Source organism: Phalacrocorax carbo, chromosome 10 (assembly GCF_963921805.1).
Source record: "Phalacrocorax carbo chromosome 10, bPhaCar2.1, whole genome shotgun sequence".
NCBI classification, from domain to species: Eukaryota; Metazoa; Chordata; class Aves; order Suliformes; family Phalacrocoracidae; genus Phalacrocorax; species Phalacrocorax carbo.
In genome coordinates, this window is record NC_087522.1 from 13533966 (window position 1) to 13560073 (window position 26108).

Sequence of the window (26108 nt, forward strand, 5' to 3'; positions counted from 1 at the left end):
TTTTTAATTTTTTTTTCCAAGGTTTCTCTTACCTGGTGTTTAATACACATTTTTTCCCCATTTAGCACGGAGAAGTTTTATCAAGGACAAAATTACCAAGTTCTGTCTTTAACTAGACTTCAGCAAAGCCCTCGTACTCTAGGTCTGTGTTTTTACAAGCACATGGGTGTGCAATGCTCTGCTGCAGGCTCTTTCAGTGGAACAGTCCTAAGAGATAAATGAAACCTCTCATCAGGGATAATCATTCTCATCTTTAAGAAACCCAGTGAAAGCTGAGGACAAGTGGAACCAGAGTGTGATGAATTGGGGGAAAAGTTTGTGTCAGCTAATTAAAATCAGACATACTCTGGAACAAGACTGCTGTTCTGAGTTAAGAGTTGATTTAAAAGCATATCACAGTTTATACACTGATTCTCTGGTTTTGGCAGGGTGCACGAATTTAGCAGAGGCAGCTTGAAAACTAGTTAAATTAGACTCTCTACCTCTACTCCCTTTTCCCATCAAAGGCTTCACACTTATTGGACAAGTGAACTGCAAATTAACTACTGTTGCATAATTTCTGTAAGCATTTTTGTAGAAATATTAATTTTTGGACAATCGAAGCGTTTTCCAGCTTATTCTGTCAAACACAAACCTAGCAGATTCCAGTAAATTCATTTCCAGAAAGCATACAAATATGGAACACTGATATCACCTCATTGATAAAGGTTGCTTTTTTTTCTGTGTTTTAAAGTGAACATTAATTTAGGGTCATTACATGCTCATTACATTTTTCATTTTTAAAATAAATTACTATTGGGAATATAAAAATCATGAAACTGCTGTTGCTTACAGACTAATCCAACAGTACTTTATTTTGCAGTTTTCTAAAAGGGAAGAAAAAGCCACAGCTGTACAAAAATACCCAGATAGACTTGAAGTTTGCACTGAATGAAAGTTTCCCTGAGAGCAATCTGTTGTTCTGCAACAGTGATTATTTTACCTTTGTGTTTCTGAAAGTTGCTGTGGAAAATATTAAGAATATAAAGTACCACTGAAACCTTGAATTGCCTTGTTTGGCCGACTTGAGTTCCAAAATTACGTTTTGATGCTATAGTCCTCTTTTCAGTCTTTAATTCAGCTGAGACTGCTCAGACATTATGAATTCACGCTAATATATTTCACAGACTATCTTTGGAGAAACAGGCTTTTAAAGCAGCTGTCTTTTTACAATGTGTTTATGCCTCCTTTTTTTTGGATCTAATGCATAACATTTGGGGAGGGGAGATACTGCTGCCTTTATGGAAAGGACGAAAGAGCTTTCATTTCTGCTCTTGGTCCATCCTGATACTCTGCCAGCAGAAAAAAAACACTTCCAGCCTCTCACACAGCTACACAGAGTCTAAAACATTGGTGCCTTGAATGCAATTAACATTTTTTTAAACAATGGAGATTAATGCCCTGATCTATTAACAAAACTTAAATATTAATAATTATTAATATAAGATTATAGAACAATAACAACAAAACATAAATTCTTTGATAGACACCAGTGAACTTAGACATATGCTTGAAGTTAAGTGAGTATTTAGAGCCTTTCTGCATTGAGGTGTGAACAGGCAAAAGTGTCTGGAGCAGTGGGAAGTATGAGAAGTTTGGTTTGAAAATGAAAGGTAAGCCTGCATTTTCTCATCAACCTACAGGCACACATTGGCACTGCTGTTGGGTAATGTTTTAGACAGAAATAAAATCTGACATTTGATCTGCATTTCAAGTTTAGGTGCAAGGTAGATTTATCTGAATTCAAGCCTTCTCTGAGCCATTGGCTCCAGTGATGCTGTGGGCAGTTTTGAACATTGGGTTAAATGTTGTACTTCTAGAAATTGGGGAGAAATATTTATGTGAGGAAATATACAAAAGAAAAATGAAACAGTGCCATGGGAAACAAAGCCAAAAGGCTCGAAAAGGCAGCTGCTCAGCAGTACAGTGTGTAATAACTTCTAGTAGGTAAAAATGAAAATTAGAAACAAAATCCAAAGTGCAGTGACTAGAACGTGAGCTGTGGCAGATCCCCCTGACAGCCACCATGCCCCCCACCGGGCCAGCACGCTTCCAGAGGAGCTGGAGCTGTATGGTGTCTTCTGGAGCTGCCCTGTTTCTGATCAAAACCCTCTCCATACCCCAGCAACAGCCCTGAGGTCCCCAAATCACGAGCCGCCTGGGTCCCCTGCTCCTCTCCTTGCCGGTGTTTGCTGCACGCACTACAAGAGAGGACTCATTAATACACAGCTAGTGATGTCAGGCTTGTAGTAGGAAATCTAAGCGGTCACATAATACCTAAGTTAATGCGTTCCTTTATATGATTCATCAGATGAATCACTAGACCTTTTAATTTACAATTCACCTTTCTGATTTATTTTGGTTTTGTCATACTGCTATTAAAGGCACTCGTGTTCACTGTGCACACCAAGCTAAAAAAAAAAAAAACATTATAAAAGCCTCAGCTGTTAAATAGTAACGTGTTGATAAAATGACTGCAACAGAGCAGATGGGTTCTCACCACTGTGCATGTTGGCCCAGGGCTCCTGGTAAATATAGAAGAGCGATTTCTGTCATTCTGTCGGGGGTATTTATATACTGCCAGCCACCATCCTAGCAAGGGCAGAGTAGTATTAACATTCTTCTCCAGTGTGGTTTCTCTTGATCATCGAAAAGCTTTGCTCTGGCATGCCAAAGAAGTCACATAAAATGATAGATAGTAAATAAATTAAATGAATGTAAGGTAATGAACCATCCAGATATGAAACTCTGGGCCTCTCTACCTTCCTGCTTCCAAGAGGCACACAGAAATCTGAGCTTCGAAGGGAATACCTTCAAATATAACGTTTACTGGAGAAAGATGGGGAATGACAGAAGTAACAACTGTAGATAAGATAAACTGAAATTTTCTATTATTGGTGGTTTTTTTTATATTAAAGAATCACAGAGACAACATAATAAAACCAGGTAATCAGAAATACTTCTTTTCACCATAAGCTTTTAGTTCTGATACTGCCTATGACTGGGTGACAGTGAATTCAAGAGGCCAGCAGAGTGCAAGGAGGGCTAGAAGTGCTGGAGAAGTGAGGGCTGGCTGCACTTAACATCTACAGCTTACCAGAGATTTGTTTTTTAATTAAAAAAATAAAAAGAAAAAGGGAAAAACCATCACTGTGCATGTATTCTTGTCTCAAGACTTAATCATATTACTTTTAGAGTTTGAAAACATTCAAAATCCCTGGAGAGAAAAATAAGAAGTCTTGGACTTTTCAGAAGAAAAATATTAAAAGATGTCAGTCCCTCACCAGATCGTGTGGTATGGTAAGTACAAAGACCAGAATTGTATGATGCTGAAAAAATTAAAGATTAATCTATACACCTCACCTGCCTGCACCTAAAGCATTTTGCAAGTGCTTGTGAGCTGCTTGCAAAAGCAGCTCAGCAGTGGTGCAGAGCAACACCACTGGAGCAGTGCTGTTACAGGCCTTTGCTTGGTTAGTGACATCATTAGCAAGTCCTGTCAGCCTGTAAAATGTTAGCAATACAAGGGATTGAATGAAATTCTGTTTTGCTGAGAGAGACCCTTTTGATTTAGATCTTGCCAGATATCAACCTGGGAATGGCACTGCTAGAGTCAGGGAGCAAAAACCTAAGATGAGGAGGACAAAAGCACTGCTGTCGAGACAACAGATAATGGCGATTTTGGATTGCCAATTATCAATGCATAGCTTTGGGTTGGAATTATTACTTTTAATTGAAATTAGCATGAAGATTTTCCCAGTGTTTCTCTCAGGGCAAAACTGCAGTTTGTGACCCTAAGGGGGACACAGTGCCCTGGGGCAAAGGCAGCATGTTCAGGGCTCTGGGCTCAAGGAGGATCAACACCTCGCACAGATGCATTATGGTTGCCTCTGACCCAGCAGTCAGAGCAGGACATCCCTGAGGTGGGAAATGCAATTTTGTTCCCTCTGCCAGGGGTGTCTGACCCTAATGCAGCTGAGGGGCAGGATGTTCAGGAGATGGACCAAACCTATGAAGGCCTGGGTCTCCTCTGCTCTGATTTTTGCTTGCAAGTGGGGGATTTTCCCTGGACTGGCTCTACCAGGAGTTCCTGGGCCAACACACTCTGCCCTTGATAGGATAGTGACTGGCAGTATATAAATACCTCCTGAGGGCAAGATGATGGGGGTAAGAAGCTCTGCTGCAGCTCTCCCTTCCTTCCCAGACATGCCTCTCTTGGGGGGTCACAGACCTCTAGGCAGATTTCGGTATCTCCAGAATATGAGAAGAAGGGATTTCTCCCCCTTTTGATGAAAAATATTTTCACCATTTTTTTAAATGAATAAGAGATACATGGTTTAATAAGTAATATGTGGATTTTTATCTTTGACCTGTTTGCCTTCTCCCTCTGAAGGACGCCTCTCACCCAGATGCAGAGGTTCACTTCCCACCGCTCCTCTGAGCGTCAACTTTGTCCTGCTCAGAGCAAATTCTAGAAGGGCCCTTTTTATTTACTTGCCCCTGAAAGTAATTTCTCAGGACTCTTACTCGTATGGTTTTTTTGTGTTGTTGTTATAATGAGCAGGAAAATAAATCCCCTCTTGGGTACAGAGAGATTTTTCAAAAAAGCCTGATAACCCTCATATTTGTGACCATCAAATTCTTTTTTGGACAACAAGACCCAAAAACTATTTTCAATTTTGATGACAGGCATACATAAAATCAGTGGTCCCTTATCATTTCAGGAATTCACTCTGCTGCACCTTCGTCTTAGGGCAAATGTTTATGAAATAAGCTTATCCTTATCTTCTGAAACAGGCTTCTTGGTTAAAGGAAGCTAGTGCCTTTGCTTTTGATGCCATCTTTCCGTTGGTCTTAATGGAGAAACTCAACTTCTGAAAGTTTATAACCCACTCAGGCATGACATCTCTGAGAATCCACTTAATTCCTTCTGATTTGGCATTTGGGTTGTGGCTGGTTTTGTTTTTGTTTTTGAACTTCTTATAACTTTCCTGTAGTCTGGACTAATATTATAAAAACCTGCCTAAAAGGACAATGGGATTAGAAAACTTTCTTTAACTTCAAGCCTGAATACCACTTAAATTTGTCACACTGCCTTCCTTCTTGTGGGATTTGAAAGCATCTGCTTGTTTCTTCTAGGGAAACACAGATGCATCAGTGCACCTACATTTCCCCTCCCACTTCTGAACAAAACAAAATACCAAAGAAACAAACCCAAACCCAATCAAGCAGGAAAACAGAAGAGTCTTTTATGGGCAGTGGAAAACTAGTCTGTTCCTCTCACCACCTCCCATGTACCCAGAAAACACACCCAGAGTGTTTCTAAAGAAGATACTTGCACTGTAATGGAAGAAGCCATGCTATTTTGAACCTATATGATGAAAACCCCTTCTCTTAAGACCGTTTGCTGGGGGAAGACAAATGTGACTGATGTGCAGTGTATGATACAAAAGTCCCAGTGACTTTGAGACACCACAGTAGTTCCATGTATGCCAATGAAAATACAGCCCCCAAAGATGATTTAACATTAACCAGCAGCAAAAGCTGCCTGGACGTCAGTGACAGCTGTGGGAGAGCTTTGGGAACAGGCAGTAACAGGCAGTGTATGCCGCGAGTTGCTCTCCCCCAGAAAATTGCTATCCATCTTCACAGCTGCTAGAACACCTTCCAGCTTCCCAGAGGGAAATATTTATTGCCCCAAGTGGCAAAGAACTTCTGATAATCACCTATCTGTCTATCTGTCTTTGTACCTACCCATCAAAGACAGGAAAGGGTATAGGCATGCCCATTCTTATGAAAGCACTAGAATCCACATTCCTTCTTTTCAAAACCCACACATTTTCATTCAAAGGAGAAATTAAATCTAACTGGACTTCATTCTTTAGACAGTTTTGTTTTCCTAACGCTTCTAACTCTTAGAAACAGCTCAGTATGCGCAGCCTAGGAACTGAGCCATGAACACAGAGCTCGGGTAAATACCAGTCATTCTGTTCTGTTTTTCCTTTCTTTTCTCCTGAAAAGATAAAATTATCACATTCATGCAGATGCCCCATTTTCTGAGGTAGCTGCAATCAGATGTGTTGCACGTCTCCCTCTTGGAAATGGCAGCAGCTACACCCATTTGCAGGTTAAAAGACAGTCAGTCCCTCTCAGATGGCTTCCAGTCTTTCACAGAGCTAATAAAATAGCACATTCCTCAAAGCAGAATTTATGCATCTGGAGTCTTTCAGGTATAAAACTATTGTGTGCTGTCCCTAGCAGAAGGGGTCTTTGCTTCAGCTTATTATTTTTCCTTGAAATCAGATCTTTTCTAACTAGGTTTGACTTCAGTTTTGTGTCTCTGCGGAAGGTGCGCTATCATCCAGCATAACTCTAAGCTTAGCAGAAAGGTAAACTAGGCTGAGCGATCCAGCATGGAAAGAGACCACAGGCTACACTTGGCAGCCTGAGTAGGCAGTGGTAAGGTGGACCATGCCAATCTGCTTCCTGCTAGCAGGGAGAGCTGGGAGCTGAGCTGGCAGCAAGTCCCCAGTGGCCCTGTACCACCTGCAGCACGCTGCCGGATGGCCCTGTGCTGCCTGCAGTGCCCTGCAAGGGCTCCTGAAGCCTCTGAATCCCTGCCTCCCTGTGACTGTTCAAAACTTGCTGCTCTGACACAATGAGATCACTTGTGCTTCAGCAAAGGAATTTATCAAAACTACTGATGCATCACTACCAGTAATCCTAAAGGAGAAGCAGATGTCCTTTCCTGCTTCACAGGTGCCTGTGCGCTCTTGCTCAAAGATGGGACTGACCTAACACTGCTGGCATTTTACAAAAATCATGTTCTAGTCTAAATCAGGACTTGGAAAACAAATCCTCTCTGTAACTGTATAGACCAGGGCAGAGGCTAATAGAGGAATGGTCTGATGCCTGATGCTTCAATACTGCTTTCTGTGCCAGGCTATCATAACCTCATGCAGCTGTAAGCGCACCACTTGTGACAGGCAGAAAAATCAGAGCTGAAACTCTGAGCAAGCAGAGCTCAGAAATATTTGTTAGCCCTTAATGAAGACTGACTGGTTATTAAAAGAGATGTTATAGTTTTGCTTTAAAAATACTTAAGCTCAAAGCTGAATTCAGTATTTCTTGATCCATTATAATTGAATCTGCTTGACAGAGAAGTTTTATGAGACTAATTACCTACTGTCTCTACTTCAAGTAAATATTAAAGGCAAGAAAGGTAAACATCAGCTGAAGTATACTATGCAAATAATATGTATAATTACCAGTTAAACCCATGCATTCATAGTCTATTAATCACTATGGGTTTAGATGGCATTTACAGCAAAGCAAAGGCAGTATGACAGGATGCAACTCTCTGTGTTTTCATCCCTGATTGCAAATAACAAGTCAGAAGAATATATTAACCTGTCTGTATCCTGTGTCTCATCATTATAACATAAATGGTAAGAAAATATCTTCTTTACCAAAGCCCAGCTGCTTTACTCTTTTCAGGGACTGCTTTTCTAAGAGCGGAGAATAAGGCTTGGGTCACTGTACACTGCATAAAGCAGAATGAGATTTTTCAGAGGCAGTGGGCTTTAAAGAAAATCTAATCCTACCAACGTTAACAAAGTGAAGCCAATTCTGAGCACTTCTTAAAACCCCAATGGTTTTGCTATTGGTTTTCCTGCATAAAAAGATGATTAAGAATTTAACTGAAGAAAAAAAATACTGTAAAAAGCAATGATAGCCTGAGAAATAACTTCATAACAGCATTGCTCATAAAGACAAAACCAAAATACCCCTGATTCATTAAGGTTTTATCCAGAAAGGGATCTGAGGTGAACGAGTGGGGAGACACTGCATTGTGAAAGCCAGAAGGGCAAGGATTGTGTGTGTTGGGCTGGGGCAGCTCTGAGATGTGTCAATTGTCCTAAACTTTTGGGGACACTCCTGGTGTAGGGAGATGCTCCCCGGTCCGAGGCAGGTGCCTGCTGCCTCAGTCCCCACTGCCCCAGGGAAGGATTGGGGCTTCGCTGTGCATTTCCCTGAAGCTGGAAGGGTTTCACATTTGTCTGTGCGCTCTACCCCATCCTTCCATCCCTGCAAAATAGAAATGGGCTTCTCATGAAAGAAAGCCAATTCATTATTGAATTGAAATGACAGTCACCTTTACCATGTAGAGTACTTGTTGGTTGTATCACAGTGCTTATACTCATGGGTATTTCATGAATGATGACCATACGTGAATGACTGGCTCTTCTGAATGAAGGCAAAAAAAGGGACATTCACAACTGTCACTGTTACGTCCGGTATGGAGCAGGGAGAAACTGCACAGACCTTGGCCACTGTGTGGGCCTTGGCAAGGCAGATGATAGTTTAAAATGAGCCTAGAAGAGGATATGAAGAGGATAGAGAAAAGGAAGGGGGAAAGAAAGAAAAGGACAACCTTTCCATACTGTTTCAATAAACACTATGCAACATTTTCACTTTTTTAGATGTAGATTCTTTCTTGGAGAGAATATTTAGAAAAAGGGATTCAGATAACCCTTTTCCTCTTCCTTCTCCCTCTCCTTTTCCTGTGGGAAAGTGTTTATCGAGCTACGTGAAATCCTGGCATCTATTTCTCACCTCCTCGTGTTACAGGAGATTTGGCTCAGCTCTTAACCTCTTCTCAGATGGACTGCGGTTTCAGTTTCTCTCTTGGCATCAGTAGTTTTGAATAAGAACAAACTTCATCCTCGGCAGTTGTCCTACATTTCAGACTTCAGCACTGTGTCTCCATGGCTAACCTTGTGTATCCAGCAGCAGCTCCTCAGCAATCAGGCACAGCTATGCTATTTTTGGCAGCCTGTATCGCCAGGGTCCCTTCCCCAGCGCAGAGGAGAGCTGGCTGCTGGGGTTGTAGCCCACTTGGCTGCGAGCACCGCATCTCCACCAACCCCTCTGTAACTGGGAGCAGAAAGCAGGAGCTCCTAAAAATATATGAAAGGAAACAAGGAGCTAATGCTGCTGGACTGTGTTCTGTGAAGATGCATTATTCATAGTATACAGAGACAAAAGGGGGGGAGAAGATGCCTGGCAAAGCCCCCAGAATGGCTTATTTACCCGTGAGTAAAAACTTAGATTTGTTGACTCCATAAATTTAGCAGGACTCCTGAAATGTCCAGATGTTTCTGAGCAGATGAATAATGTTCTCTTTCTGAAAGCTTACTGAATTTTTTATTATTTTATGCACTATTTGCGTGGGCAGGTCTTCTGAAAGAATAGCAGTAAATAGCAATCTCCGGTGCTGCTACAGGTATCCAGTGAGAGAGGAGAGCCAGAGACACCCAGCTCATCTGGGAGGTCCTAAGGTTGTCCTAAGGGTGACTGGAAGTGGACACCATTGTTAAATAGTCAGAAAAATAAACACTGAATCAATTAATTAAACCTCTCTTAGGAGTCCGAGTGTAGCTGTGCCATAAGTAGAGGAAGGCTGAACATCACCAGCTGTGCCCTCAGGCAAAGCGAGGTGGTGTGCTCTTGGACAGCCAGACCTCCAAAAAAGATTTCGGAGTTAAGGCAGAAATTGAGTTAGCCCTCTCTGTTGAACTGATGCTACATTTTTTCAGATTGGAAATAATTTCTTGTCCATGGCAATTCTTTAGTAATGTTGCTCCACTTAGACCAATTTAAACTGGAAGAAAAAGAAAAGAGAGAAAAAGAAGCCTATGAGAGTTCTGCCTCAGTAGAACAGCAGGACCAGACTTATACCTTTACCTTGTTTAGTGTCTGGAGGGATTACACTTTCATCTGATTATTCTCTCTCTTGTGAGATTCCCTCTATGCTTAAAATGGAAAATGCCACTTACCTTAGGACTGCTGATAGGACTGGGGTGCCTCTTGAACAGTGGTTTTCTGTGTTTAATCTCTCTACTTACACTAACCCTGCACGTTCTCTATCCATGCCTGTAGTGCTGGATTAGTGCCAGCCATAGGTATTTAAAGAATTGAGCCAGCTTACATAACTTTATAATGGATGTATAATTATTTTGCATTTTTCCTTCCAGATTTTGGTTTCTCCTCTTGCTTCTATTGCATGCTGCCTAAAGGCTTCATTTACTTGAATTCTCAGTGTTTGTATGTGTGTGCTTTATTTACTGATCACAAAAGAGCCTATAATGATTCTGAGTGTATATATATATGCTTGCTCTGTGTACGTTCATGCTTTTCTACAGCTACACCCACATGCACATATATATGTATATACATACATATAGCTGAGTGCAGTTAAAATGAGATTGATCTCACTTGTTAAAGACCATTGGCAAGCATTGCAGTATTGCAACCTTGATACACTGTTCACATTTACAGTGGCTGTAAATGCAACTGACTCCAGCCAAGACCGAGCTGACTGTGCTCAGGACTCATGCCCCAGTAGCTGGATATGACAGAGCCTCTCTCACCCCAAACCCCAGTTCTCCCATTGCCCTCGTGCTGCCAGCTTTGCATGCGTCAGCTTGTGCAGCTGCAAGCTTGGCTGAAACCTAGCCCCAGTCCAAATCATACACAAGATGCAGCAACAGGATTTGTTACTGCTTTATTTTAAAGCGTAGCTGCAAGAGGAGGAGATGGCATCAGCATCCATGTTTTGTGACTGAGCTGGTGTAGTGGCACAGGAAGTGGCACAACTCCTTCACAGCTCATCCTCCCCCAGCTCCGTCCCAAACCCTACCTCCCAAGTCATGCAGCAGGCTCTCTTGAAGCAGGTAGCTGTTCATCACAGCAATGCTTTGCTGCCATGGACCAAAGAAAATGCAGCTTTCATAGGATGTGAAGACAAAGTCAGGGACCCATAGGGCACAAGAGATTCACAGGACAGACTTTTGAGGAGGGACAGCTCTGTGGCTTAGCAGTCAGTGCATTACCCAAGGAAAAGTGAACTTGGGGCTGAGAACACTGCTTAAGCTCATCATATTAAAGAGCTGTTAGGTAAAACCTAGACACCACCCTAGGATGAGAGGCAGGACTTGAAGCCTCTCTTGCCAGCTCAGCTTCACCTTCACTGCATCACCACTGACAACTCTGCTGACTTCATGTAATAATGTACCACTGCCAGGATATCTGTCATTTTTACCGGTTCCTGTAGCTCAGCTACTCAAAACTTCCTGCTAGTGTGATTTACCCTCTCTCCTTCTCATAGATAGCTCCTATCTGCTAATATATACTAACAATTTTCACAGTCGCCTGCTTTCCATCTGTTACAGTTTCACTGCTGTTTTTTTGTCTTACTTCCTCTATGATCTCAGCTTGCTTTTGTTGAAGTTACACACTTTTTCATCCTTACTGTGATTTTTTGACTTTGTAGATATCAAATAAAACATCTCTAAACAGCTCTCAATCACATTTCTTTCTCTTTCAGTTCCTTCTCACAGTTGATTCAATTCATAATGGCTTTCAGGTTGGTAACACTGGGGTTTCAGAGGTGCAGAGATGGTTGGTTGGGATTTTTCTGATGGTATAAAATGGATGGTATGCAGTCATGCTCTCTTGCACTGAAGTATTTTTTAACTTCCAACCATGTGGTCACTCCTTCAGATGCCGATGTAACACCCCCAGTGCTGGCGGTAACACTTTTTGGGTTACAAAATGTCATTTATAATTTCAAAAAGTTCTGACATTTGAACATTACGCTGTGAGTTTTCCAGCAGCTGCCACTCACCTGGCAGCCCTACTGAGAGCTCCGTGTTACAGACAGGTGGGGAAGGAGCTGATGTTCTCAGTTCCTTGTGTGATTTGCATGTCCTTAGCAGACACCAGGTAATACCTGCTCTGGTGTGTTATTCCTTAGGCCTGTGAGCTGTATGCTTCAGTGTTCTCTGACTCATGTATGGGTAATGCAAAATTTGTTCTAGCATGTGCTGCTTACTTGTTTTTATCCAGCTGATGCTCCCCAAGTTATTAGAACTGTTTTGCACATTTGAGTCACACAAGTCTTTTGGGTTTCAGCAGCAGAAAGGTCAAATATGTATTCATAAATTACCAGCTCCTGTTCTTTCTATTTAATCATCAGGCATGTAGTACCTGTGACTAGCAATTAAAAACAATTTGTCTCTTTCACTCTCATGATTGCTTGACCTCAAGTGGAGTTAATTCAAACTTTTAATTCATCCCATGTCTAAAACCTTCCTGCGCTCAGGGGCAGAACAGTTGGAAGGTGTTTCAGGCTTGCCTGAGGACATTTGCATTCAGGATTATGGCTTGACAGGAAACAACTCAAGTGGAGCATGCCCAGGTGGCCCAGTCTCCAGAGTCCATGCACTTGATATGGTTACACCTGATAGAGGAGCTGCAGGCCCTCAGGGTTTTCTTTCATCACTAAGGAGGAAGGCAAGTGATGCTGAGCAGCACCAGAAGAGCCAGTTGCAGTGTTATGATTGATGGCAGGTCACCTAATGCCTTGGATTAGGCCACAGATATAGGAATTTGCAGAAGAGAAGCACTGGGGAATCTTTGTAGCACTCAGTAGAAATCCTGCACCTTTTTTATTAGGATGATAAGAGAAATGAAGTGTTAAGTGGGAAGGATGGGTGCTGAAGGCTGCAAGTAAAACATCAACTACTTTACCAGTAGCAGTGGTTCTTTGTGGTGGGTTTAGGTGCCTAAAGAAAAAGGATCACTGAGAGATCAGGTCTATAATGGCACTGAAGAGCCTTCGAAGACAAATGTTAGATAGCTAATTTCCTACAGATCGATGATTTCCTAAGAGAGATTTCATTCTGAGGCAGTGAAAACAAAATTTTCATAGTCGGAGAATTTTTTACTGAAGTGCAAATTGAAACAGCTAAACGGTGTTTATGCATGTGTATGCATATAAATATGTATCAACTTTCCCTCCTCACTTGACATGACTGCAGAAGAAATTCCCATCCTGACTTCTCACACCCACATGAGCACAGGAAGAAGGATTTTAAAGGTTGCTTGAATTTATGTATCCACTGTGAAATTCCTGAGTACTGTAAGTACACTTAGTTGAAGAGATATGAGCGCTATGTAATCTACCGTTTGAGGGCTTCCAGCTGAAATGTTACTGTACATCACGTAACACACTTCATTGCGTGGGAGTTCACCTTGCTCATCTCTGGCCAAAGTTTGCAGTGTTATTTGCTGTGCAACAGTTACCCTTTACAATGGAATTAGGAGCATTTAACTGATATTACATAAATGTTAATTAGTGCTCAGGAATCCCTAAAAATCATGGAGGAACTCCGTGCCTTCAACAGGAAAGAATGTGATTGTTTGCTGTTAATATTGATAGTATTGCTGTGGCCAATAGATCTTCAGGTATCTAAGCAGCATGATATGCAAAATATGGAGGTATAAATTCAATAGCTTTGAAATACATAATGGAAAGGAACAGAAAATACACAGCTGTTGTAAACCTTTTGTCATTCAGCACCGATAACCTCTTTTCAGAGAAGAGCTTCGTGGCTCAGGAGATGCAGCCACATCCCACTGCCTGCCTTCTTCCCAAATCAAATCTGTTTCTGACTGTCTTTGCCCAGACATGATCCCATGTCACCAGTGAAGATGCTGCGCTGACCTGCAGGGGATATCCATGTTCCGTCAATAGCTGTGCTTGGCGCCCAGCTCCCCGGAGCTAGTCCTACTTCCACCCAAGCCTCTGCCTGTGTTGCTATTAGACACGTCATGGGTGGATGAAGCCTCAGAAGCTAAAAGTAGGACTTCTTCTATAGACCAGCCCTGTGCCTTTCACAGAAATAAGCTTGAAAAATTTAATTAGCCCTGTTCTGGTTTCTGTGGGCTCCTGCCTGGGCTGGTCCTGCTTGAGGGGATGCTGAGGCTAATGGAGAAAATATTGCAAAGGCTCAGGCTGAAACTGAATTCAATGCCAGGGATACTCGCAAGGGATTTCCACATCATGCAGATTACATATATTAAATTGAATTTTATTTCCTTACTGGTCGACATGATTGCCTTATTGCTGTGTATGTGTAAGTATAAATAGATGTATTTTCCTTAGGCTTTGTGGATACATGTCATAGATTTGACTTTTCTGTCTTGGAGAGCAAGCCCCACAGATTATTATACAGTAAGAAAACATATGTCAAAGAAAATGTTCCATAGCTCCTAGATTCACTGAATTAATAGGTGACTCAAAAGGCTGCAGTCACTATTTCAACCGCTTTCATGACATCAGCTTTTTTAAGAAAACTTTTTGACAGCAAAACAACAGAATTCAAATGCCACAAGCCTGGTAAACATAATGAAGGAATTAAGAAGAAAATGAAAATATCAAGGATGACACTGCAGCAAATTTAGCATTCCTGAATTCACCAGTGCCGGTTATATCAAGCCAGCTCTTCTTCCTTTAAATTAAAACAATGTCTGGTCTCAGAATAATTTAATTCCCCAGTATAAATGCACTGGAAAATCCAAGCTGGATTTTTTCAAAAGGATAAGGGTCAGAAATTCAAAGCAGCTAAGGAATAATAAAGGAGTCATATTGAGGCAGCCTAAAATCCTCCAAGTCAGTTTGCCCAGGATTGCTTATTGACCAGCTCTGAGTCTGTAGAGCACAGAGAGTATTAAAGTCTGGGACCCTGGTGGAATTTATTCCAAGCCTAAGTCCAAATATTGTCATTAGTGGAACTGACAATATTTAGGTAAATCGATACCTATTTCCCAACGACTACTCACACACTTGTGTAAAACTGATGTCAGCCAGAGCCTCTTACTTTTTGGTACTGTGGAAATTGTGTACCTGGACAAGCCAGGAGCAGATATCCTGGTGCCTCTCGGTGTGGGTCAGCCACAGTGGTACTGCTCCCATTCCAGCCTGATACTGAGAAAAAGAGTGACTTCATGAGGCTGGGCATGAGGGAACGCTTTACTTTAGAAAATGTTTAGTGTTATATATAAACTTAATCTTTATTAGCTAGTGTAAATATAGCAAAGTTTGCAGTAATTGTACCTTGACTATATAGATTAAAAAAGAATAAAATCACTTTACTTTTGCTCTTGATAAAGGGTGTAAAGAAACAGAAAGAATCCAGATATAAAGAATTTAGCACTGTTTATGAAACCTAAAAGCTAACTTCAGAGGAAGGTGAGCAAAGATCAGGAACAACCGGATGTCTTTTCAGATGTTCTTAGATCTGTAGCTGATATCAAGAAGGATTTAAATTTATACATTCAATAGCCATCATTAGAGTAGCTCAAAATTACTTGCTCTGAATGAACCACCTTAGAAATTTGCATGCTAATTTGCAAGTTTAAAAAGGCACACTGTACATACTACAGCCTGTAAAAAAGGAGTGTAGTTATTTTGTCCCAGCACCAGTCACACCTTCAGCCTGGGCGTCTACGATTAGTGACAGACCAGTCAGCTCTTGGTTTTATCATAGATGGGGAGGTTTTGTTTAAAGAATTGTTCCTGATTTCTGCGAGTAATGTGTTTTCTCCAGGCTTCATCTTGCAACAACTGTCCTATAAATCATGCTCAAGAGAAAATGTTTAGAAAAACAACCAAAAATTGTACAGCTTAAGCCTTTTGCTAGCCATTATCAAAGATCTATACATGTGCAGCACATATACAAATGATATATACTCAACATATTTAATTATCAGGAGTGGTCACTAGTTTTTGTAAAAGCTGCTAGCAAAGATGAAATAGCAATTTTTTTGACTGTATTTGCAGCAGACCACATCCTGCTGCAACCATTCATGCATTTGTTGAGAAATATAAGATGAATTCACAACAGTCAATGTAACAGAGGAGAGCAGTCACGTTCTGAAGAAACTATGGCTGGAGGACCAGTGACAACACAGAGGGATATTTATACTGGAACAGCATGACTACTCAGTTTAACTTCATTGATATGAAAACAGGAATAGCAAAAGAAAATACTCTCTTCCATTAATAATCAGGAATCTCTTACTGCACTTCTGTTCATGTTTTTGTTGTATTTGTTTGGCGGGGTTTTTGAAATAACCCGTAACACTCACATCCTGCTCTGCGTTGCTTTTCTCTGCAGTTACACAGCTCCATTATAACTTTGCATTTGAAAATATGTACAGGAGTTAAATTTCATTATCAACTTGCCTGAAAAACATTTTCTTTTTAAATCCTGGCTCTTCAACAAACCGTTTCCTAAGTCTTCATGTTAGAGTCTAGGATCTGATTCTAGCGAGAAGATTTGATAAGCATTACGATTTGGCCTTTTTATATGAAGGAGAGTTCTCAATTTTTCAATGATTTTCACTAGTCTTTAAAAGACATAAAAGTCTCTGTCTGTGTTGAAAATGCAACTCCTGGATCCACACACTAAAACATTTTTATCAAAAAGCTGTATTTCCTCTGCATTTGTAATGAACATATCAGAGACCTAATTGCTTCAAGTCAAGGAAAGTAACCAATTCTGCACTGTCAAAATTTTGATCCTTTAAAAAGTAGTAGTGGATCATATCAGAAAAAGACCCATTTTTCCTGCTCAAAAAACCAAACAAGTACACATACAAGCAAAAAAAAACCACCAACAAACAAAAAATCTAAACCAAATCCTATCAGTTCAGCTTCATTCTGTGTTTCAAACAATCAGGAACACCATCATCACATATCTTCTGGTCTATACCTCCCTGGCTATTCTAATTAATAGTGGCTCGAGGCAGTATTTATTTCTTAGCTCATGAGATAATAGGTTATTGACTGATCTGTGAGCTAATAGCCAAGGCTACATCTCACATAAGAAGTGATTGTGGATTGAAGTTTATCATTGATACTGTTTCCACATATTCAGAGGGACTGTATATTTAACTGTCACAAAAACAAGAAGAAAAGAACCTTAATGACATTTATTGACTTCTAAAGATATGATTCCTCACCTGCACCCACCACCAGTTACTGTGGTCAGCCTGAACAGCCACTAACTTCTATTCGGTATTTGCAGATCACCGCGACGGTGCTTCCCTACCAGAAGCTGGAAAACAGGAACAGCTGACACGCTGAAGTCATCTGCTCTTGCAGTGATGTTCTAGATTTCACTGCTTCTTCATCTTGTGGCATTGCCATCTCATCACAGCACAGATACTGAGGAACCATGAGATGAATGAAACAATGATAGAAGAGATTAAAATCAGAATCTAATGGATACATTAAGTGCAACATGGAATTGAATGGAAACATTGAACAGTGAGCGCATGACTGGAAGTGAAGAACTGGGTGTAACTTGGAAGGTCCATTCTAATGAAAGCTTCAGGATTATAAAATCTGGTCTCATTGCAGAATATTTGGTGAAAAATATTTGTTTCAGTTTTATCATTTCGGCTGTTCCAAGACATAACATCCAGAACAGAAAAACTTATTGAAACATGTATTTCCGAAATGTATTTCAGAAACATGGAGGTTTCAATGAATTGGTATAGTTCTGCAAGGTGGTTTGGGTTCCTCTGAATTGGGATATTTTGAACTGGAAACTATCTGGAGAAAAAAAAAAAAGAAATAAACAAATAAACTGAAATATCTGCTTTGTTTAGATGCAACCCAGCATTAAAATGATTATTTTATATAAGAACATTTTGAACTGTTCTAATCAAAGATAGAACCAGTAGCTTTACTGTTCACCCATTCATACCTATATATGTATATTAAATTAATTAACTCTCTATTGGGAGTCATCTGGAAACTGATAGTGAAAACCAAATGCAGAAAATTACCTAACTCTCTCTTGTAATCTTTTGTTAGTGCTACTGAGAAATGCCATCCGTTTTTTTTTCTGGTCACTGATTCTCCCAGTCATGTAGGTTATTTTCACACAATTCTGGCTAGCCCTGCCCAGACCCATGTCCTGTGTGAAGTCACAGCTAACACAGGCTCTTTGAAAAGTCTTTTTGAGACTGTGTGCTCACTAAGTGTTTTTAAAGTGTCATAGCTGTTTGGGAATTAATTTCACCCTCCAGCTTCCCAAGACTCTGGCCTTTTCTCAGCTTTAACTGAACTTTTGATTTTCAGGTGCTTGCCCAACTCAGTCAGCATTTCCTAGTTTTCTTGTCCACCTGTATGTAATTTTCAGGGAAGACACTGCTCATGAAGATATGTGATGGGAACCTAGAAAGTTATTACTTTATTTGACACAAAAGTATTTTGGAACAGTGCTACTCAGTGGCATGTGGACCTTGGTTTTTTTTAAGCCAAGTAATGTGGAAAAAACTAATATCAAATCCAAGGAAAAGCATTAAAAAGCTGATTTGCCTGAAGGTACAGAAGCTCCTGAAAAACCAGGTGCTTTCTCATTTTTCAACTATTACAGAGACATAACATTTTTTATTCTCTCGTTTATGTCAGTTAGGATAGCTAATGATATATTATTACATGACCCAGAGCCAGCTCATCTTGCATTAGCATTACATTCTCTTCCTTGTATCTAGACTGTTTTTCCAACTATTTTGTGCCACCCAAACCATTTCAGATACAGTTTCCATTACAGAAGATAATAGGATTCTTAAGGAGGTATAAGTGCATCAAATATTTTGGCATGGCTGCGCTGCTCTGAAATAGCTGAAGAGCCTGCCTGCATTTCCAGGGAACAAGCTCAAGGTGCACATCTACCATCCACTGAGCAGCCTTCAAAACTTTTATGCAACGTTAACATGTTAAATACTTTCTACGTCCATCAAGGAGAATACATCTCACAGTTTAATAGTGCACATTCACTGTAAGCATCAATTAAGGGTCAACGTCCACTTTCATTTCCTCTGAATTCAATACAAATCCAATAGTAGTTGCAAGATCAAACCCAGCTATGGAATATTTGTTATATGATACTGAATTTTTCAGCCCAGGCTTCAGCAGATCATGCTAATTAATGAAGAATTTCCAAATGGATGTCAATGATTTAAACAAAACCAATTCTTTGGGGGAAAATAGTCCTCAGTGTGGAAAGAAATTGGATCTGTTTTGTCAGTTATTAATTTAAATGAAAGACAATGAGTATTTGTTACTTGCCATGCTGTAGCCTGTCTATTAAATCTCTCTGGAGAACTCTGAAGCTACATCTTCTTAACACCAAGGATCTTCCTATGAGCCTCTTTTTAGGTTTCTAATAACAAATAAAAAAATTCCCTTTGTGATCTGGATTTAAACAAATTAAAGTCATAAAAGAAACCTACTCTGAGACAGCTGAGCTTCACTTAATTTAAGATTAAAAAAAAAATCTTGCACTGAATTTCATGACTGGTTGCAAAGACAGATGTCAGCTCAAAGTCACTGGGATCTTTCCAGGGATACACAGCAAAATATAAGACCGTTTCCACGAGTGTTTACATTGCTAATAGACCTCTTAAAAAGAGTAAAATGGAGATTGAGATTTGTACCTGAACATATTGTACTATTTATCAGCTGCACCTGTATTTTAAAGTAATCTTCTCTGAGAACATGCACTAAAGAATTTCAGGTTCAGAGTTGAGGTTGCTATTTCCAAGGAGCTGCATTATAGCCCTTGAGTCCCGTCAGGCTATTTGGTTTCTGTCTTGCAAAGGGGCATACAGCTATGCACCCCTGATTGACACCACAGGGTCCTGGATGCCTGTGGAAAGTTTTTACTCCTCTTCCTTTTGAAAGGATTGCATCTGATAAATGGTGAGTAGTGCTGAGCAAAGCGATTACAGAAGCACTGGAAATGAAACACCTGGGAAGCCCTGCTCTCCAAGCCTGCTCCTTGCTGTGTCAATAACAATAGCACCAGTTGTTTGGCTGAGGCTGACGACTACTCCTGCGCAGGGCCAGTCCTGATGTGCAAGTCAAGCTGATGCTGGAGAAGATGAGACTTCCCACACCTTTCATCCCCATACTATATGAAAAGAAGGAAAGCAGTGCTCTAGCTTTGCCTTGCACAGCTATGAAAGAAGAAGAGGCTGATATTTACATCTGTGAAAAAAAAAACCAAAACAAACAAAAAAAAAAAACAACCAAAGGACTGTTATCTTAACTTGTGCTTCCTACTTATTTTACACTATTGGAACTTCAGCAAGTTTCCATGCAACCTCTATGATTTTTTTTTCGACCGGCTCCTCTTGGCTTCAACCCTTGGTTTCTCTGGGGTTTATAAGCACCTAAGAATGAGGCAGGTGTGCGATCCCAACCTCTCCTTAAATCCAACTTTATTCTCCAAGTCTCAATGAGTGCAGTAGGGTACCCACACACTCCAGAAAGTGGTGAGCCTTGGCAGGATGTTATAAGGCTTCTTCTAAGAAAAGTAATTAAAAAAATGCCTAAATACAAAGAGCATCTGAGTCTTCACAGAGCATGAGAACAGCCAGGCTAGTGACAGGATTTAGTACTAGCCAGCTGCATCAGCAAGTATTATTCTCATTTCTACTTCATGTTCTTCTAAATTAAAGGCCCATTTTTTGATGCTTTAAATTGTTGAAAAAACTTACATTTTTATAGAGGTAAAATGTACCATGTAGAGGTAAAATATATCAGATAATAAACAGGGAATGACCTGACTGCAATGATGGAAAACAAACTTGGTTTTTTTATCAGTAGACAACATGTTTCTCTAAATAATACATCAGCTCCTTTTCATTTTTCAAGGAAGAGGTTATTATTTTCAACTGGATACCACTCAGTACAGTGTGGATATTTTTAAATACATATAATCATGAACCAAGAAGATGTTGGAATGGTAAAAAGCTTAACAACAATAAAAAGAATGTAAATGGAAAGGTAAAACAGATGAGAACCAGCAATAATGCTTTATATGATACTAATCTCATTTTTAAATAGTTTCTTGTTTCTATGCAAAAAGGTACTTGCAGTCATGCTTCCCACGCAGCTGCATGGCCACGAAGCAGGTTCAGCACTGTGGGAAAGACAAAGGAGTCCTTCACTTCTGCAGTGCCCAGAGGCACCCTGCGCTTGTCACCAAAAATATGCTGAAGAACCATTTCTGATAAAACGGTATTTTCATATTGAGAGAAGTGATGTCTAATTCTGCCAAAATGCAGAAAAAATTTAATACAAAATTAACAAATCCAGTACTGGAAAAGCATGCAAGAGACATGGCTGCTTTACCACCTCCTGCCTGGTGACTACAGCACCTCAATGAATTTCCTGCCTCCTCCCAGGTTTTCCTTTCTATCCCCCTCCAGACTGTCTTCCATCAAGTTTTTGAACAATTCCCAGCACAAGACAACCACGACAGCCTCCTGGTCCTCAGGCAAATAAATGTACATAGCTACAGCCTCTCTGCTTTGTTTTTGTAGTAGACGAGGGTTATTCTTCATCTGTCATATCACAGGAATTTTCATTACATCAAAATTTTTTTACTATTAATGATAATGTATAATTTGTTTACCTCACATGAACATGTGATTATTGGCTATCAATGGCTATTCACTAAAAATTATTAAATTATCCCCTTCTTTTAGGAAAAAACATAGAATTTCTAGACCTTTATTACACCATTGCTTCAGCCATTGCTGAATGAAACAGAAAGCAAAAATTGCCGCATGCCTTGGCGCAAGCCCTAACATTAAGAATTTTCAAATAAAAAGAAACAAAAGTGTTTCTTTAATAGGTTGGAATTCACTTGTCAAAGTGAAAAAAAAATATCCTTAGGACATAATTCAAGAAAGAGGATGACAGTAAAACACATCATTGGTTTTGTGCAGGATTAGGGAATTGTGCCATTTGAAAGGCTCTCAAGTAACTGCAGTTACAAGCAGACAATCTTTTTCTACAATCTTTTCTAAGAAAATACCCACAGAGGTGAGCTCTCTGTCAGACTGAGGGCAGTTTTCCATTTTGTAGTATGATTTTTGTTTTCTCCACAAAGGCTGAAATTCTCCAGAGCAGTGCTTTTGCCCTGCTGTGCAGAATATGATCTTTTTGACCACAGTAATCTTGTAATAAATGAAAGTACTCCATTCACCAAGGAAAGTTTATGAGTGATGTACTTCCTCCTACCATTTATTACTAAAGGCTACCGTGTAGTAAATACCTTTCCATTTACAACTAGCAGGTAAAATATTCTGGTTTATTTTATTTCATGATATACCAATTTTAGCAAATATAAACATATATGTACATTTATAAATTTCATTAATGTTGAATGCTCACTTCGACATCACATTGGTGGATTATTTAGTTTATTAGGTTTTTCACATTGACTTTGTAATCTTTCTCTGAAATAGTACAAATCCTGATTTTTTATACTATCTCTGTTCATTAACTTGATGGGTGATGGTACACACGTTTCAAAGCTCTTTCTGAGCTCCCAGAAGTATGCAAGCCTTTGTGCCTATAGAGCGACTTCAGTGTGGTCCATGGGCTTTTGTTGACTTCAATGATTATTATTTCCTTAGTCACTAGAAAAAGCTCCTGCACTGGGCTCCCTTGCTTCAGGGCAAGGACAGCTGCAGAAATGCTGCCAGGAGTTACAAAGTCTGCCATCTACAAAATCTTCTCTCGTACTCTTATTTCTCTCAGTTGATCATCGCTCTTTCAGTGCACTAGGTTCATTCATAATGGCGCCAGATCACTTTTATCCCTACAGTGTCACGTGGGGCTCATTTGGGGGAGCAGGATTTATCATGCAGGCCCTAGCAGGTGATCAGTCAGATGACATTTTTCTTTGCCTCCCCCTCCTGCTTTGCCCAGTATGGCAGTAAGCCATACTCTTTTTTTCTTGGGTTTCTGTGTCAGCACCTATGAAAGTCCTCCTTTGGAGAATCCTCATGACATAAACATGCCAAAAAAAGCCTTACCTTTTGTTTAAAAAAAAATAAATCTTACTTTTGATACTCACTATAGTAAAATTTAGAAATAACAATATAAATATTTCACATACTCTTGCCCCTGACAGACATGCCAGGACGCTGTAGCTGAGCTGGGTTCACTGTGTACTCCTCAAGCGGTCCAGGCTGAGAAGGCAGTGGCACAGCCTGGTGCTACCCGACTACGTACATATTTATCCAATGAAATTATCTACTCCGGAGACTGTCTCAAGAACAAAACCAGACTCACCATTTCCATTCAAGTACTGTACATGCTTAAAGGCACAACACAATTAATTCACTGTCACATACAATTAGTAACGACCATGTTGGCACATAACATAAGCTTTTATTTTTGGCTTATGTGCGGCTAATTGGACCTTGGTTCTGGAGAGCTGTACCACAGGCATTTCTGCTGTGAGGGGCTGGTCCCTTCTGCCTCCTCCGAGCATAAAAGGAGGGGAGGGCTCTGCTCACTTTCAGACATTTTCAACAGAAACTTAGAGAACACTTGTGGCATCTCCAATTAACGATGGATTATGTGATCAGGACTTCAAAAAGTATCAGCATTCAATTTCTTGAGCCTGTCTCAGTGACTTCGAAGCACTTTACCTTTCTTATCTGCAATGAAATCCCTCCCTTCCCTTGGCCTCGCAGGACCAAAAGTGCATGGATTACATACAATATTAGACCAACTGATAATGAAGGCTTTTGTCCTATGTATCAACCAATGCACATGCAAAGCAGTCAAGGTGTTCTTTAAGCTGTTGCAAATGTTCATCATGTATGAGCACTCCTAAACTTCTCTCAGGAATGCTCCAGCTGTAAAATCCCCATTACATTGCCTCACAGTGCAATTAATATGAATAAATTACTTACCTATATGGTAAAGTAATACAGACCTTATCTGACCTCACCATATTGAGATAATGTTGTGATGATATTACCATAACAACACTATGACCATGTTGTGATCACCATCTAACAGCAGCCAATTACTACCTGTTATAACCAGCCAAGTTAACCTTGTAGTACTCATTAAAACAAGAGCATAGGAACAGAAATTGTGAATTCAGGTTTGTGTACAAGAGGAGATAGCACACGTATAAGCCAATGGGATGGTGCAGTACTGCCATGGGGATGGAGGGGTCAGACACACATCATGAATCAGTAAGCCTATCAATAAAAGAAGTGCAAGGTTAGGCTCAGTGACGTGGCCAAAGGATAGAGAGTTTTAGAAATGAAGAATGAGGATTACTGCCTGGTTGCGGGTGAGGTTCCTGCAGCTGTGCTTACTATGGCAGAGCAGCTGCAAATTCAAACAAAAATGTGGTGCATGATTCAACCAACACGTGGTACTATGAGAAATGAAGTACAGTTAGTGGTGGAAGTCAAAGGAGAAGAAAATAGTCAGCACCTGCTCACAAGTGGCTTAGATTATCTACAAACCTTTAAAGCCACTCTGGTTTGGATCACAATTAATAACTAGTTTTCCACTTCAATATTAATAAAAATCAAATGCTGTATTTCCAAAATTGAATATTCAAGAGTCAGTATTTCCAGCCCAATATTCAAAACAATGGTGGAAGGAAAAGGCACAGATCTTCCAGAGATAACTATCTCTAGTTCATTACCCTAATACCTTTGCAATTACATGCACATACAGAGAATATTCTCCCAAGTGCCTGCATTATGTATGTGCAAGGGGTCCTTTTACGTAATGGGTTTGATTCTCCCATGCACAGTCACAGTTCGAGGACCAGTTCAGCTGGGCACAGAGCCAGCGTAGACTAATGCTGATACTGTAAACAATTAAACCTTAGACCACACAGGATTTTGGACTGTAGTAGATAAACTTTCCATATATGAAGGCATTAAGGAGCAGGGCATAAATTGTTATTGCCTGTAACGAGTGGAATTGCAGGCTGCTTGCTTTGCCCTTAACTAACAAATTATTTCTACCAGATTATGTCTACATTCTATATATGATCTACAAGAACAAACCCCATTCTTCTCTACTTTTTTTGTACCTTACATAGTGTCTAAGTTCCTTCCAGATGTGCCCAGAGATGTAGCACTGACACTGTTTGGAAGTGACTTTCTTTTTTTTCTTCTTCCAAGAAAATTACTATGTGATGTCTTTTTAACCAAAAAAAAAAATAAATCCTGTAATACATGCTATCAGTGAGACTAGGCCAAAAAGGCACAGCTTGCATTTGGAATAAAAAAGCAGATTTGTAGAAGTGTTTGTACCTGTGAAACTCTTGCAGCTGTCTTGCCTCTGCTGATGAGCCGTGCCCTTTCAGCAGAGCTGGTGAGCTTACAGTGATCTTAAATGCATCGTGTTACCACTGCCATAGTGGGAGTTACAGAGGGAAGGAGCATACTCTGAGTTTGCTATATTTATGTATTTAAGGGAGTTTTTAGCAGATTACATTCCTGAACCCAAATTCAATTTTGGGGGTTTGTGGCTACAAATGTTGATTTAAGCATAAATCTATAATTTGCTTTCTTTTCTAGGTGTACTGTCACCTCACCACAGTTCAATCACATTGCTATATTGAGCCTAGTTCACCCTGAACAGCACAGCATAGGAGAAGGGCTCCAGAAGCAAATACACTGAGCATTCATCTGCTTTGCATTGAAAACAATCCAGACTAGTTTTGTTCTTCCTTTCTGAAATGTACTTGACCCATTTCTTGACAGACTCTAACCTGCTTTAGTTGTCTGCCACGTCACCAACAATAAAATTATTTGCCAGGATTTTAATGGAAAAAAAGAACTTTCTGTTTCGTATTATTCTCTGCTCTGCTGTACCACTCCTACTGCAAGTGGCCAGTTTAAACCTGTCCTGGAAACAGTTTATCACAGATTGGTAACGGTGCTGTGTGCATGTAGGTGCTACAGGCAGAGCCCATCGTTTTTCAGCTGCTGGCAAGGGGTCAATACAGTATGACAGTGGGGAAAGAAACCTGACTAAAAATTGTATTACTGGATAAAAGCCTTTTTTCCCAGGCTGAACTTTTTAACTTTTAGAGGGCTCTGAGTGTTGCAAGGGTGCAGATGCAGTGGCATCTTTCTCCTGAAATGATCGCAGTCCATCTTTTGTCTTTTGACACTCCATTATAAGTGGAGACTGATAGTGCCTTGCTGATGCTGGGGAGGTCCTCTCTGCAGCACCTCTCAGCCTAACTGCAGAAACAGTTTTGTCACGTTGGATAAAAGCTGCTGAGTCTTCCTGAGGAATCCCAGGCTGGGGGATGTGACCTAAATAAACATAAATGTTCTCTGGAGCATGTATTCTG

The 26108-nt window shown here is 40.3% G+C and overlaps 1 long non-coding RNA gene across 2 annotated transcripts in view; it reads right to left on the reverse strand.

Moving 5' to 3' along the window:
* LOC135315221 (uncharacterized) overlaps positions 1–26108 on the reverse strand; it is a 117565-nt gene that overhangs the window by 6324 nt on the left and 85133 nt on the right. For both annotated transcript variants that reach the window (XR_010374673.1, XR_010374674.1), the window contains 2 exons: positions 16912–17116; positions 14792–14872 (listed from right to left, as the gene is read on the reverse strand). This is a non-coding gene — a long non-coding RNA (uncharacterized LOC135315221). The remainder of the gene's footprint in view (positions 1–14791; positions 14873–16911; positions 17117–26108) is intronic.